The 13,682-nt window shown below is 47.2% G+C and overlaps 1 protein-coding gene across 11 annotated transcripts in view; it reads right to left on the bottom strand.

Annotated features, from left to right (window-relative positions):
• The window catches only part of LOC135367252 (coiled-coil domain-containing protein AGAP005037-like), a 270,487-nt gene that overhangs the window by 87,310 nt on the left and 169,495 nt on the right, over window positions 1-13,682 (bottom strand). The gene's annotated exons all lie outside the window — the stretch shown is intronic.

Below are 13,682 nucleotides of genomic sequence, written 5' to 3'. Positions count from 1 at the left end.
ATGCGCGTCCACCTCTGTTTGCTGCTGGGGATGTCGCTCAAATGGAGAAATGTGATGCCCGGGTGTTCCGTAAACTTTTGCCCCAAGCTGTACTGCGCACAGTCGCGGACTTGTTCGCGCTGACGACGCCGGACGCGAACAGAGCAAGACGCCGCATCCGGCCACGCTTCTAAGCACTGTGGGCACACAGGTCTACTTCTAAGCATTATGGGAGCTGTGTGTTTCCATGTACAGCCTATACAACGTGCCACATTGCCTGCCTCCCATTCATCCTCTTTTCTACATCATTATTTTTACCCATACACTGCAGGCAAAACACTATGCAGGCAGAAAATAAGCTTCCGACAGCGTTACTTTCAGCAGCAATCGTTACAACGCTGTTCGCGGCAGTTGGTTTGCTTTTGTTGAATTATCGCTAGGAGAAAAAGCCTATAAGAGCAAGGGCGGCTGATGAAAGCCGCCTAGGCGCTGCCATTAAATCGGCTCAGCGCTGCTAACTCGGCGAGAAAGGCCGACATGTCGAATTCGTTCAGCATTCTTTATCGCCTTTTACGTACGTACCGTCAGGTGGCGCCGACGAAGACGACATAATGCTTGTAACCGTAAAAGGGAAGAAACTCAACATCCTGTTCTAGCTTCGATGCTGCATTTCTTCACGAAAGACAAGGAAAGGGATTACTGGCACTGGAGATGGATGCGTTACAACAAAGTTTGCCAGGATTCTGTCTGGGATCAGCAAGGTATTGCTGTTTGCTCTTCTGTTTAACTGCTGCAAACAACAACGAAATTGATTACGACGATGCGATGGAGTGCGGGCTCCTCGTATTGGCAATATATTAAAGGACATATGTTCGTTAAAATAAAATAAAAGGAATGCATGAAGCGAAGAAAACAAAGTTGCGGCAAACACTCGAAACGTTTAGGGAAAGGTTGGAACTATATGGAGCATTCTCTCGTGATGCTCCGAAAACTAATTCACTTTTACACAATCAACAATGCACCGATGACTTAATTGAAGTTCTATTTAGCGAGGCAGTGGATTAATCGACTTTTGTTCACACCATCAGCCAAATTCGGATTTCACGTACGCTCCTCAGGATCAAAAGAAACATTCACGTCCAGACACAGAGCACGTTCCACCTTTCACGGAGAAAACACGTCCGCACATAAAAAAGAAAAAAAAAGAACAATGTCCGGTAAGCGAGAAAACACTTTATCAGGTTGACACTTTATGCAAGACTTCGGCGTATTCTGCATGCCCACGACAAGACATGGCCACGGGCCAGTAAGATAGCAGACAGATTGCTGACTTACAAAGATGCCTTTCTTTATTATTTTGTTCGTTCTAAACGGACGTTGACAGATTTCACCAAAAAGGATGCGTTCAGTCTTGACAGGTTCCAAAGCAGTGATCAATGGTTTCCTGGCTGCACAAGACGCAATGAATAGAACACGGCACAAACATGGCATGCTCATGAAGTCACGCTTTTACTCAGGGTGTCGATGTATGCAGTCAAAAAAGAAAAAAAAGGATGATTTCGCGCTGAGCTGATAAGCATTTTCTTCACTCTACGGAACACTCCCGTGCAATCATAAGGTGAATGCGGTGCAAGGGCATACGGAAAAGGAAGTCAACGAAGCCCTTGGTTACATAGCGCTGTCGCAGCGAAGTTTGCACAGCGCCATTTCTGGCCCAAGCGGGCACCAGATCCAACAGTAGGTAGTTTCATCAGCGGGTTCTACATGTGTTTCAAGCGGTATGGCGCCAAGGAAAGCTACAAAACCTGTAGGAAACCCACAGAAAACGTGGTTGCATCTTTGGCAAGTGCGAACAACTCGAGACCATGTATTTGAAAGTGCCGCGTCGTCTGCTAAACTACCGCGTGTTGCATATTTTGGGGCGCTGACGTTGCTGCTCTTGCCACCTGGCCTCGCAGGAACAGGTCTGTGGCACCCCTCGCTATTCCCTCGGAAGTCTTGCACGTCAGAAGCTACGTGCAAACACCCCTGTGGCGAAGACTGTCACAGAAGCTGTACCACGACAGGAACTTCAGTGAACATTTATAAGAACTTGCAATAAACGAGACCAGTCAGTCTGGTTTCAGCTTCCAACCTGAGATCTGTCCGTTACAGTTACCACATTCGTTCGTTCGGTGCCAAACGGGCTCCATGGAAAGGTAAGAAAAAGAGTTTTCGTAGTGAAAGGATACCTAAGAGAGCCAACAAAAGAACAAGAGGTCTCCAAACGGTTCCAGGAAAGCAGATTCCTTCTCTCCTCGCAGGAAGCATTTCCATGAAAGCACAAAATTTGCAATCGGGGGAAGGGTTCCAAAAAGGACAAAAAGTCTTCAATGCGTAAAAGTCCCAGAAAAGTTTATAGTGAAAAGCACAACACTTCTCAGTGCAGAGAGGGTTCGAAACGAGAGTCTCCGGAGAGAAGCCCCTCCATTGGAAACCGCAGTGGCGAAGCTAGAATCGATAGTTGTCGGGGATCTCGAGGAATCAGAAGAAATTCCCAACGATTCCCGCGAGATTTCTTCCGTCGAACCTTGACGACTTGAACAGTACCTTCGGGGTGCAAACTAGAGGGAATACTGAACAACAGCGAAAAAAAGATCGTAGCTTGTGAAGTCATTACAATGAGATTTTATTGCTGTTGTACGGTGTATAGCCATGTTCATTGTATATATATATACATATATAAAAGCCACCATGACTCTGTGTGTTGGGAAACAGAGAAAAGATCGTATTAGATGGCTGTCTGGTTGTAAGTCTGTCATGTATCAGCCTGCGAATAGGGAAGATCGAGGACGAATTATTGATTATGATTATTGATTGACTGTTTGATTGAAGAAAGCATTGAAGAAACGTGAGAATTAACTGTAAGGCTCAGCCGTGCTCACCCCAATGGCATGCTACAAGCTGAAAGGTGCCGGAGTCGACTTTAACCTGGTTTGCCTTAGCTTTCCGACACACCCACCAGAGGGACATCGGCGCAGTCCGACCCACGGCCTGATTTCCATACCTTCTCTCCATCTCTCTTGGTCCGATATATCGCTCAGGGACGCAGATTGCTTTGCTCTCGCAAACACGGAATGTGTGTTTGCGTTTATTCCGTGTTAGCGCCGCGAAGCAACTGTGGCTATGAGCGGCGTACAGACGTGGACAGATGGAGAGAGGACAGTATAGGGAAGTATTGGGGAACAGGGAGGGTTAGTATGCGTCCTGGGCCGACTTCAGGGGGAACTGCGCCGACATTCGTCTAGAAAGTCTTCGGAAAACTCAAGGGAAAACCTCAGGCAGCACAGCCGGTGGTAGGATTCGAACCCAGCACCTCCCAGTCTCCAGTACGACCTTGGCTATCACCAACGAGCGAGACGCCTTGACCGCGAAACACGGAATCAAAAACAGTCAACCGTTCATTGACCTTCTCGTTTCCCCAAGTATGCTTCTTCCCTAAAATGGGATGAGAGTATATCTGGATAGCAACAGTATCATATTGCAACGACGAATCGAAGCGACAAAGTCGTTTTCTTTCTGCCTCTCATCCCGTAAACCTTCTCTCAGACGCCGACGAAACACTCATCATATGAACGAGACAAAACCACTTTGCTACTAAAAACAGCGCCTTCCGTCGTCAACCTATAAGCGCGCGACTCTTGTTAGCGGGAGAATTCTTTTAGGGAGAAAGTACATGTCCGGAGCAAAGACCTGGAGAGCTCGCCGAAGGAGATGAAATTCCTGCGAGATAAGAAGTAGTCTTTTGTTGCTCAACAGGCGGAAACTGTGATGACTTGACGGTCTCCGTAACGGGCTTTCTAAAAGGAACGTGCTTTTTACAGCTTCCTTCATTCGCTGAGCCTAAAGGGGACCATCGAGGTGTATAATTCGTGCGCTAGTTTAAGCGCTATCTCTTTCAATGCTCATGAAGGGAATAAGTATAGCGAGGAGACAGAAAGGCAAACGTTCGCCGTGGGTTCCTCTTTTCCTGAGAATCTTATTCTATTACGCGAAGGGCTGTAGAATAACTGTTTCTGGTGAATAAATAAATAACAATAAATAAATAAATATAGATATAATATAAATAAATGAACTGGAAGTACAAGGAAGTTAGGTTCTAAAGCTTCGAGAAACGTGATATCTTTGTACGCTTTGTCCTTTGTTACCTCCTCGTACTCAACGTAGCCCTCGTCTTGGAGTTTGAAGCAGTCCCGTCACGTTCCTTCCTCAATGCTCTTCAAAGTAAGTTCCGACAAACTTTTTCATGGCATTTTCGGTACGGAAGGTTCAGAACCGTATAGTGAGGAAAAAGAAGTTGCATAAGGGTAACATATGAACCGCAAGGTATAGGACGAGAGATTCGTTGTCTCAAAGAAGGGCTTTTGTTTGCCATGTGCGCCGGTGCATTGTGTTGAAGGTCCCCACAGTCACAGGCTTCATATTCTGAGGTGTTCTCGAACAGTTTCTGTGGGCAGAGAGCTACGAGGCCACGCCGCTTCTGCCTGGTGAGCCACCCTCTTCTGCGGCGGCGGCACCGCTGCCAGTTGTGGTGGCGCTGCAACCTGGCGGCCTTACGTAGCGGTGCACTCATTTAGAAACTCAGTGAAATCAATGCAGCTCCTGCAAAAGCGAGAAAAAAAGAAAAAACTCGTTCTTCATATTTTCTTCACGCAGAGCTGTCTGACCTACTTCAGTGGGGAAACTACTCCTCAGTGTAGCTCGGCTGGCGCCTGCGAAGGTGTCTTCGTACGTGGGCTCTACGCTGCAAGGTGATATGACATCTGGATGCTCTTCGAATTGGGCACCAAGCGCATATGTTGTATATGCTTATCCAGGCGTCGCCACCACGTCATGGATCGGCGGTCGCTGCCGCCGCCGAAAAATTCTGCGTGGCTCAGACAGCGCCGAGCCTAACCCTTTCGTCCTCCCCTGCATCAAAAGTTGCTACGCATAGTGTCAGTTGAGGAAGTAAGCACCTCGTGCTATCTCGATCGTCGAGCTGACATCTGTGCTGCAACATGAGAATGTTCCTGGATACACTGCTTTGTTTGAACAACGCTTGTGAACGATGAAAACAGTGCGATTAAAAAGCACGCACAAAAAAAGTGAAGGTGTCAAGAGCGTGCCATTTTTCGTCCCGCAAAAGAGATCGACAGAGACGCCGCTGCAAGGGAAGCGGTGGTAGATGGTGTTACTTATGCTCACCAAAGCAGCACAATAAGCGGACATTGGTCAACTGCATCAACTAGCGGCGAAATGACTTGTTTTACACCAACCAGTGCGGGAGAGGCATCCGGAGGAGTGGCGCGCACGTGCGGTGCGGATCCGTCGAAATGGTACGTCCATTAAACATGTAATAAGTATAAGAACCAATAGAAGTGCTAAGATCGACAAAAGCGGGCATTGGAGGGTCGCTTAACGCAGAGTCACTAAATAAGCTACGCTTCAGAGTACCGACACTGAGTTCCAAGAGCGAGCATGCGCCATCTTGTTTCCGCGCCACGCTTCCCACGCGCACGCGCACTGGCGCGCTTTAGCGCACGATGCCACCTATCGTACGCGGGTGAAATGTTCCTTTCATTTACAAGCAGCAGTTGACGGCCTTCAGCTCACCTTGACATCTGCGGGACGCTCTGGTGGACAATGCAAGGATTATCGCACAACAATCACACGCTTCTCTATCCCCACGGCCAGAATTATGTTTGCCGTCTTTGATCCTCAACTGGGGATGGTACCAGTGTGGTGCGGAAACAAGATGGCGCTCCTGCTTTATCCCCTTGAACCTCAGTGTCGATACTCTGAAGCGAAGCTTATTTAGTGACTCTAGCCTAACGTGAATCAAAACATTCAACGGGAACTTAAGGTGGCACAGGGATGTCCTTTCTAACACGAAAAACGAAGGACGCAACAGGAAACAATACAGAGCGTGCGAGAAACGACGTCAGCCAACGCATAATATAACAGCAACTTCTCTCTCTCCACAAACCCACCACACCTCAAGCGAGTAACTCGAAAGCTGAAGGACACCGAAACAAAAACATAAATACCACCTGAACGACACTTCTTCGACGGGTTGCACAACAAAATATGCTACGGTGAAACTCTTCACCGTGAAAATCCATCAATTTTCCGTGCAATTTTTTTTTTCTTTGGCACCACAAAACTGCGTCAGTGCGTGTTCAACCGAAGAAAAGAAACACCAAGAAACACGACAAGTAAAGGAGTGAAGACTTCTGCATCCTTCGCGACGAGGTGCCTTCGGCAAATTGCCGGCGAAGCTCTGCGGATGCCTATAGTCTCCTGAGTTTTGAACACCATCGACTTCCTCTTCGTCGACTTCGGATCGGTCGCATATATTTCGCGCCAGTTTCTCTTGACAGGAAATAAATAATACGTCGAAGGAAGAATGTCGAATGGAAGAAGAAGAAATGAACGAAAAGACTTCCGGCCTTAGACAACCCCACGTCACCTCAAAAATTTTGACAAAAAAGAAATAAGAAGTTGAAATATATTTCTTCTTCTTCTTCTTCTTTTTTTTTTTGTGTGTGTGCCTACGCGTTTATTCGCGCATACAAAATACGCGAGAAAAAAGGTTTGCTGCAGGTTGAAGAACAATATGCGAGGCATCCTTCGGAAGCATGAAGCCTTTTTTTTTTTTTTTTTTTGTTCTGCTTCCTCGTTCGCTTGCATATACTACCTGTTTCTTTTTCGGCTCGGCTGAGGACTGCGTTGCCAGCGGGGCGAAATGTTGTCGTTAAGTTAAAATGTAAAGCTTCAGGCGTCGATGCAGCCATCTGAATTCCCAAAAAAGTCGTAAAGAAAGACGGAATGCGAGGAGATGTCGTAAAGGTTACAACGAGCCTCGTATCCAAAGTAATGCTTTTATTATACCTTATGTTTCCGTGCGTGTCTCTAACCGTGGAAGTATTAGGGAGTTTGGGTAAATCGGAAGGTGTTCGCGTTAACGGTTCTCAAGCACGATAAGCAAATCGCCTTACTACATCACGTTGCTGATCTTTAATTTGACGGCTTCCTTTATCGTATCCTTTCCACACAGTGCTGTGCATTTATAACCCTTAAATATTCTTTAAATACCATATAACCCTTATAACCCATATAACCCTTTAAATACCGTGCCAATGATGAGGACGCTGCCCAGAAGAACAGTCTCTGTTCGAAATACCGGCGGCTCTCGTCCTGACGCAATTCCCTTCGTACCGGTTCCGTACCGGTTCGCTGGATTTCTACCCGCCTATATCCTATATGAGAGTACACTCTTTATCACGGAGTGTATATCAAAGTTAAGATTTTAGGAGCTACGATGCTGAGCAACCCATACAATAAGTGACAGACAAGATGACGTGCCCATGGAGAAATTGTTGAGAATCATTCATGAACACCATGACTGATCGGTGTATTGACGAGTTCGGGTTTTTACTAAGACACGATGGGCAGGTCCCCTTCCCCACGATCACGAACGAAGTTTTTCCTCTTGAGTGTTTTCTTAGCGTATGTTTTACATCGGCACCTATATCGTGTCCTGGCTGCTGTTGGCTAGTAGGGCAATTAACCTGTCGTAAGGTAATGGCATTGTGACTCAATAAGCTTCGTTTCAGAGTATCCCTATACAAGTTGAAGAATCTCAAAGCGCGATCGACGCCATTACGTTTCAGCACCCTCTGCGCCTGTCACTGCGCCACTAACAATGTTTCAGAATGCGCCCTAGAGATGCCGCTGTCCCGGGAATAAGAGGCGCTGGAAATGAACTGACGTCGATTATTTCTTTGACCACCTCGGTAATGGCAGTCTAAGGAGCTACGTTATGAACGTTAATTATCATTTCTGACACGTTATAGTAATTATTATAAATACCATAATAACATTATAATAATTACGCTGTGAATCCACATATAACATTGTTCTACAGGCCACACGATGCATCGTATTTGATCGATATTTGTTTCTCATTTTCAATGTTTCCTCTGATTTTGACGTTGCATTTTTGCCCTTCCCCTCATTCAATGATGATCGGCTTCCACGCCGAGACTGAGATCAATGTTGCGAATGTTTTCTCTGGGCTTTTCGTGGACACTGTAAGGTAAACGTCAGCACAGTCCCTTGTGAAGTCAGTCCAAGACGCACTCCGTCGCCCCCAAAGCGGTGTGCCACCGCATTCGCAGTGCGGATGCTCGGCAAGAAAACGCAACCAACCAATCGATCTTCGACGTTACTATTTTTTAGCGGTGGCTTTACATCTGTTGCGGACAGACATACACGGATGTCAATAACAGATGTGGAGAGAAGAGAAGTGTAGAAGAAGAAGCGGTGGAGGAGGAAGTCGCAATGGCACCTGGGTGTGTGGAATAGTTACAAATTAGCTCGCGTGGCTCAGTGGTTAGCGTGCTGGCCATGTCACGTTGAGACTGGGAGGTACCCGGGTTCGAATCTCGGTGCCGGCTGCGCTGTCTGGGATTTTTCCTGGGTTTTCCTCAGATGCTTTCAGACATATGTCGGCACAGGTACCTCAGAAGTCGGCCGCGGACGCACATTCCCCAGGGCGTCAGTCGTGACGTTGCCCACCTCTGTGAGGCAGACAACGGCAAGCCCCTTTCACCACCGGAATAGTTACAAAAGGCGGCACTCGCTGACTCTTCGCCGACTGCACAGACCTCAGGACAGAAAGATGTCGCATTTACAACGAGTCTTGCAGAGTGCCCAACGGTGCGGCAGATTTTCTATTTACACATTTTTGTAGGTTTCCTCAACCTATCCTACTACGGTCGCGTTGTCGCTCTTACAAGACGTCCCGATGTAAAACACTGCTTGCACACACACGCAACTCCGTCACCGGCAAAGGACCTCTGACTACACGTGCGCACTAATGAACCCCCAGGAGACACACAAACACCGCTAAGCCTCTTTCCAGCACTGGTCACTCGCATCTCGTACGTAATAAGGGAGTGGCACTTGGGATCCATATCCCTGGAAGTCTGCCGTCCCGACAGCGCCCCCTTTTGTGGAGCTATTTCTCCGGACCGACTAATATACAGAGAACGCCTCCATCACCCTTCCTTCCCACTGGTGGCTTCGCCATCGATTGATTCCGAAACTAATACAACAACAAGTCCTGACGCTTTCTCGGACGTGCACGTTTTCAGGAAGTGCTTTAACTGTTCTTGCTCTACCTATATTTTTCTTTTTTTTTCTTTTTTTTTCTTTTCTACAGAGTTGCTCTGGAAGTGAAGAGCAAAAAGAGGGCAGCGGTGAAGAGGTCAGCGAGAGTTGAAACTGGATGCCGCCGCATTTGTTCTCTTTGTGTGGGTGTTCGTTCTGCAGAGAGTGTGATGATGACGAAAGAGCCAGAGAGAAAAGCGGTAAGTGGGATAGAGGGGTCGAATAACCCACAATATTCCTTTCGGTGGACCGGTAACTGCGGGGTGACCGCCAGCATGTTGTTACGCAGCAGTATATCTTAATCGAGGAGAAAGATGGGAAGTAGGCTCTCGAGTTCGGACCTTTGCAAGTGTGACGAATAAACATGAACTGACATTCTCTTGACCTGACTCGCCCGTCTCCTACTTCGTTACCTAAATATATATGCGGTGTGGATTGCTAACACGGTTTAGGGTATATAGGCACGTAATCGTGGCTCAAGTCGCGGACGTGGGACATACTTTGGCGTATATGCCAGGGAAGGAGAGACAGGGTAGAGTAGGGCAGAGAGAGAGAGAGAGAGTAGAGTAGCCCAGAATAGGAGGAACTACCTGATGCATCCCATGCTCTCCATTGTGACTCAGCTGATAACAGACTACTTAGAACACATACTTTTTTTTCTTGGGTGAGCAAGAGTTCTTGCGATAGTGGTCCTGCCGCCACGTTGCTCTTCACAACGGACGTGTACGTCTAACGGGCCTGAACTATACCTAGTCAAAATCTCTTAATTAGGTTGCTATAAGCTAATCCCGTCAAGTTGTTTACGAATAGTGCACATACAGTGTGTACCTCGTTCCGTCATGTGGTGCCACAATTGGTCAACAAGTGAAATAAATATTCTATTTTGAGAAGGTAGTAGGGTAGTAGTTATGAAATAGAGTAGAGTAAGGTAGGGGGACAGGGTAGAACGTCACAGGCAACTAGACTGCGCGAAATGCGAAAACCATAGCGTGCTGGGGATGGAAGAAGGGCTCCCCATGTTTGACTTGATCTTTTAAAAGGGTCGTTACATCATGCGTGCATTATACTGCACGTCAGAGCCTCGAAGAAAGAATACTTATTTTTTTAACGCGTCTACAGTAGGCGAGACACAAACCATCGAACAAACTTGAGCATTGTCCTATTGGTTCATGTAAGCACGTGATATCTCCCGCGAACGCCCCCCTGGCAGAGATGCCTGCAGGAATGTCACAGCCGGAGGTTATTGTCTCTGGCCATTTTCGACGCATTTATTGCCCCCTTTGCTGTGGAATTTGAATTGCAGGTTCACGTGGATATAAACGACAGTCTTCCACATTTATCCAGCACCGTTTGGGGCGAAGTGTCGCGGCCGCTTCAAAGTAATTTTGTTCCCTGCGTTCGTTCTTTTCAACGGGCCTTCAACGTGTGCTTCCGCCACCCTGTTTACAGCAGCACTTGTAATTAAGCTCGACCTCTTTCTCTCATCCCCTCTTGTATCCTCTCCTCTTTTACATTCACTAAGCGCAACTTTGCAGAATTGGGCGGCTTCATTGAAGACTGCGCAGCGACACCCATCGAGCAAATAGGAGGTTAACGCTACAGCGCGGGATAACATGTAACAGCCGTAGGATTTAGAGATTGGGTAGACGCACGCTCGGAACATTTTCATTCGCGTCGCCAAACAATTAAAGCAAGGTTAGAACGAGACTTGGTCGCGGCGGCTTTGTGCAGGATTCTTTCACTGGAACGTACTTGTGCTTCGGGGAGCCGTGAGAGTATGTTTATTGAAAAAAGAAAGGCAGGAAAGGTTAGTCAGACGTAGGCAGGCTTACTATTACTTTTAAAAAGAAAAAAGAAAACCACGCACACACATACACACAAGGGGGCTGGAGGCATGAAGGAAGCTCAAGAGTGTTACAAAAGTGTAGTCGTGACCGCCCCCTGGTTGTGGAGAACTGGGCCGAGCAGAGTGGCCAAAGAGACGTTGGGGTAACCAAGTTGTCGCAAGTGGCACGTTGTGCGTGAAGATATAGAACTTCATGGAATCAATTGCAGCTTTCTGTGGCTCGAATCTTATTTGCGGATTGGTTGCGGCAATATCGTTCTTCGAATACCACGTTACCAACGGTTTGTTCAGACGCTGGTTTGCTAAAACTATGTCTGGTGACAGTAAATTTCCCATGGACAACGCAGAATAAATGAGGTACACAATGATCCAAGAAGTGGTGTTGCTGCTCATATACGTGAGCGTCGTGGCGTCGTGAGCATGACAGTGACAGGCACTGATGGTTCTGCTCGGCAGGCGTCGCATTGGGTTTCGAGTGGGCTGAACACTTTTAAATCAACACATTGATGACGTCGTGAGCATGGCAGTAAGAGCCACGGCAGCCGCGTTTTCTGTTTCAACGTGCCGTTTTGCGTTACACTCATTTTTAATGCGTGTTATACATATGTAATACGTAAAAAAAATAGGTAATTGGGGTGTATTCTGTAATGCAAGAGTTATCCAACTATCCAATTGTGACGATCGGAGCTTTCACAGAACTCCGAACTGTCGTCGCTTCATTGTCACCATAATTCAACCTCTCATATTAACCACTGTGAAATGGGGTAGTGTCCTGTGGCTACCACGGGGAAACATCCCATGTCATCACCACTTCTTCATTTGTTGTTGTTGTTGTTGTTTCACTTAAATGGCCACAGCAAATTGTTTTCTTTGTCACCAAAAACAAAGCGCGAGTCTTCCTTTTCAAACAGTCATTAGACCTCGAGCTCCCCCTTCGTGGAACTGGGAACTCCTCAGATGGTGCGAATGCCCCTTTTGTTGGGTGGGACAGCGGGTCGATACCTGCACCGACCGTGGCTGGCGCAACCGGGGTGTCATGCCATAAATGTGCCAAGCGACACAGCGCCCGCAGAGGGTGACTTATGCAGTTTGTTGGCAGTCTTGTTTTCTTTTACAAATGAACTTTCGCAATTAGGAAGCGTCATTATATGCGAAATCTTCGTTAAGTGTGCCTTAGAAGTGTTCCGGGAAAGACATGATGCGTGCACGCGCGTTTTCAAATTGGGTTGACGTGAGTGACTGGCCCTGAATAGTCTATGCTTGACTGCGACATGGCGCCGGTTTGTCTGAATAAGCCTTTCTGCAATGTGGTTGTGGTTCATAAATTCAAGGCCTACTTTAAAGGTACTGTAAAGCAGCAGACTGACTTGTTATTCTGGCGGCTTAGTTTAACAGCTTGTTGCTTGTAAACCCAGCACAACAAGTTATACATGTGACAGGGAAGGCTAAATATTTTGAATTTGCAAATAAAATTGCGGCAAAACGGCTCGGGGCGACCTCTGGTGGGAAATACTCCCCAGTTTGTCAAGCAACAGTGACCTATGTTGTTCTCGACTGGTTTGCTGCTCATGATGGCTGCGTAGCCGACACAGAGCCGACTTTTGTTTTAGACACAGTGTTATGCGCATGCAATGTAGTTTTGCCGCCCTACATGACGAGTTGGTGGCTACTTCGTACAGTGTTTTCAATTTTGATTTTCTAAAAAAAAACTATGAGCGCACTTCGGACAAAAATTGTGACGTATATATACCGAGTACCGAGGGCTCAGGCTATCGAATAGATGAGTTTTTTTTTGTGTGTGTGTGATCGCGCCTCTACTGTACAATTCTTTTGACAAAGTGTAGGTCCATGATAGGGGACAAAGAGACACGGAGCAAGAAGTACAGACGACAAATTCTCAGTCTATACCAGCTTGCCTGCACCCTCTCCCGTCTTTCCAAAGTGTACGTTGCGCAACGCAATCTCACATATAGCATGAACACATCACTGTTTGCTTATTCTTACCAAATCACGTCGGTGATTAGGTGACGTTAACAGACAACGGCATCTGGCTGCACAGAGCGCCATTCACAAGCGGTTCATTTCTCGCTGCCCGTACACCTGTTGCTCGAAACACCGACTGTGATTGCACTGTCAACTGGGGCCGCAAAGACGAGGAAGAAAAAAAAAAAGGAGAGTGACGATCTCCATCATTTGGCGAACTCCTTCGCATAGTTCTCGTTGCGGATCATTACTCATCTCGTGTTCCCTTCATGGCGATGAACTTTTTTTTTCGGTCCCATTTAATGCGCCGTGAGCCCTAATGGGTATTTCCCCACCCCTATATATACGTGGTATGTATGTTGGAGAGGTGAGGCCCTGGGTTTGGGAAGGCGTTACAAAAAAAAAAAAACCTATACCCGTGGCATGCCTGAGAGGATACGTCATTCGCTCGTTTGTGGTTGTTCCAAGGTCATGTTAAAGACGGAGGTTCGAGCACCACGACTGGCTGTGCTGTCTGAGGTATTCCTTGTGTTTTCCGGTAGACATTTACAGTCAGATGTCAGCGCAGCTCAGCCAAGGAAGCCCACTAACTCCCTGTCTCCTGCTCCTTCCTGCTGTCCTCTCTCAACCTGCCTAACGTCTGTTCGTCGCCCATAGCCACAGTTGCATCGCGGCTCTA

The sequence above is a fragment of the Ornithodoros turicata genome, chromosome 8 (genome assembly GCF_037126465.1).
Source record: "Ornithodoros turicata isolate Travis chromosome 8, ASM3712646v1, whole genome shotgun sequence".
Lineage (NCBI taxonomy): Eukaryota > Metazoa > Arthropoda > Arachnida > Ixodida > Argasidae > Ornithodoros > Ornithodoros turicata.
This window is presented reverse-complemented; position numbering and strand designations above follow the sequence as displayed.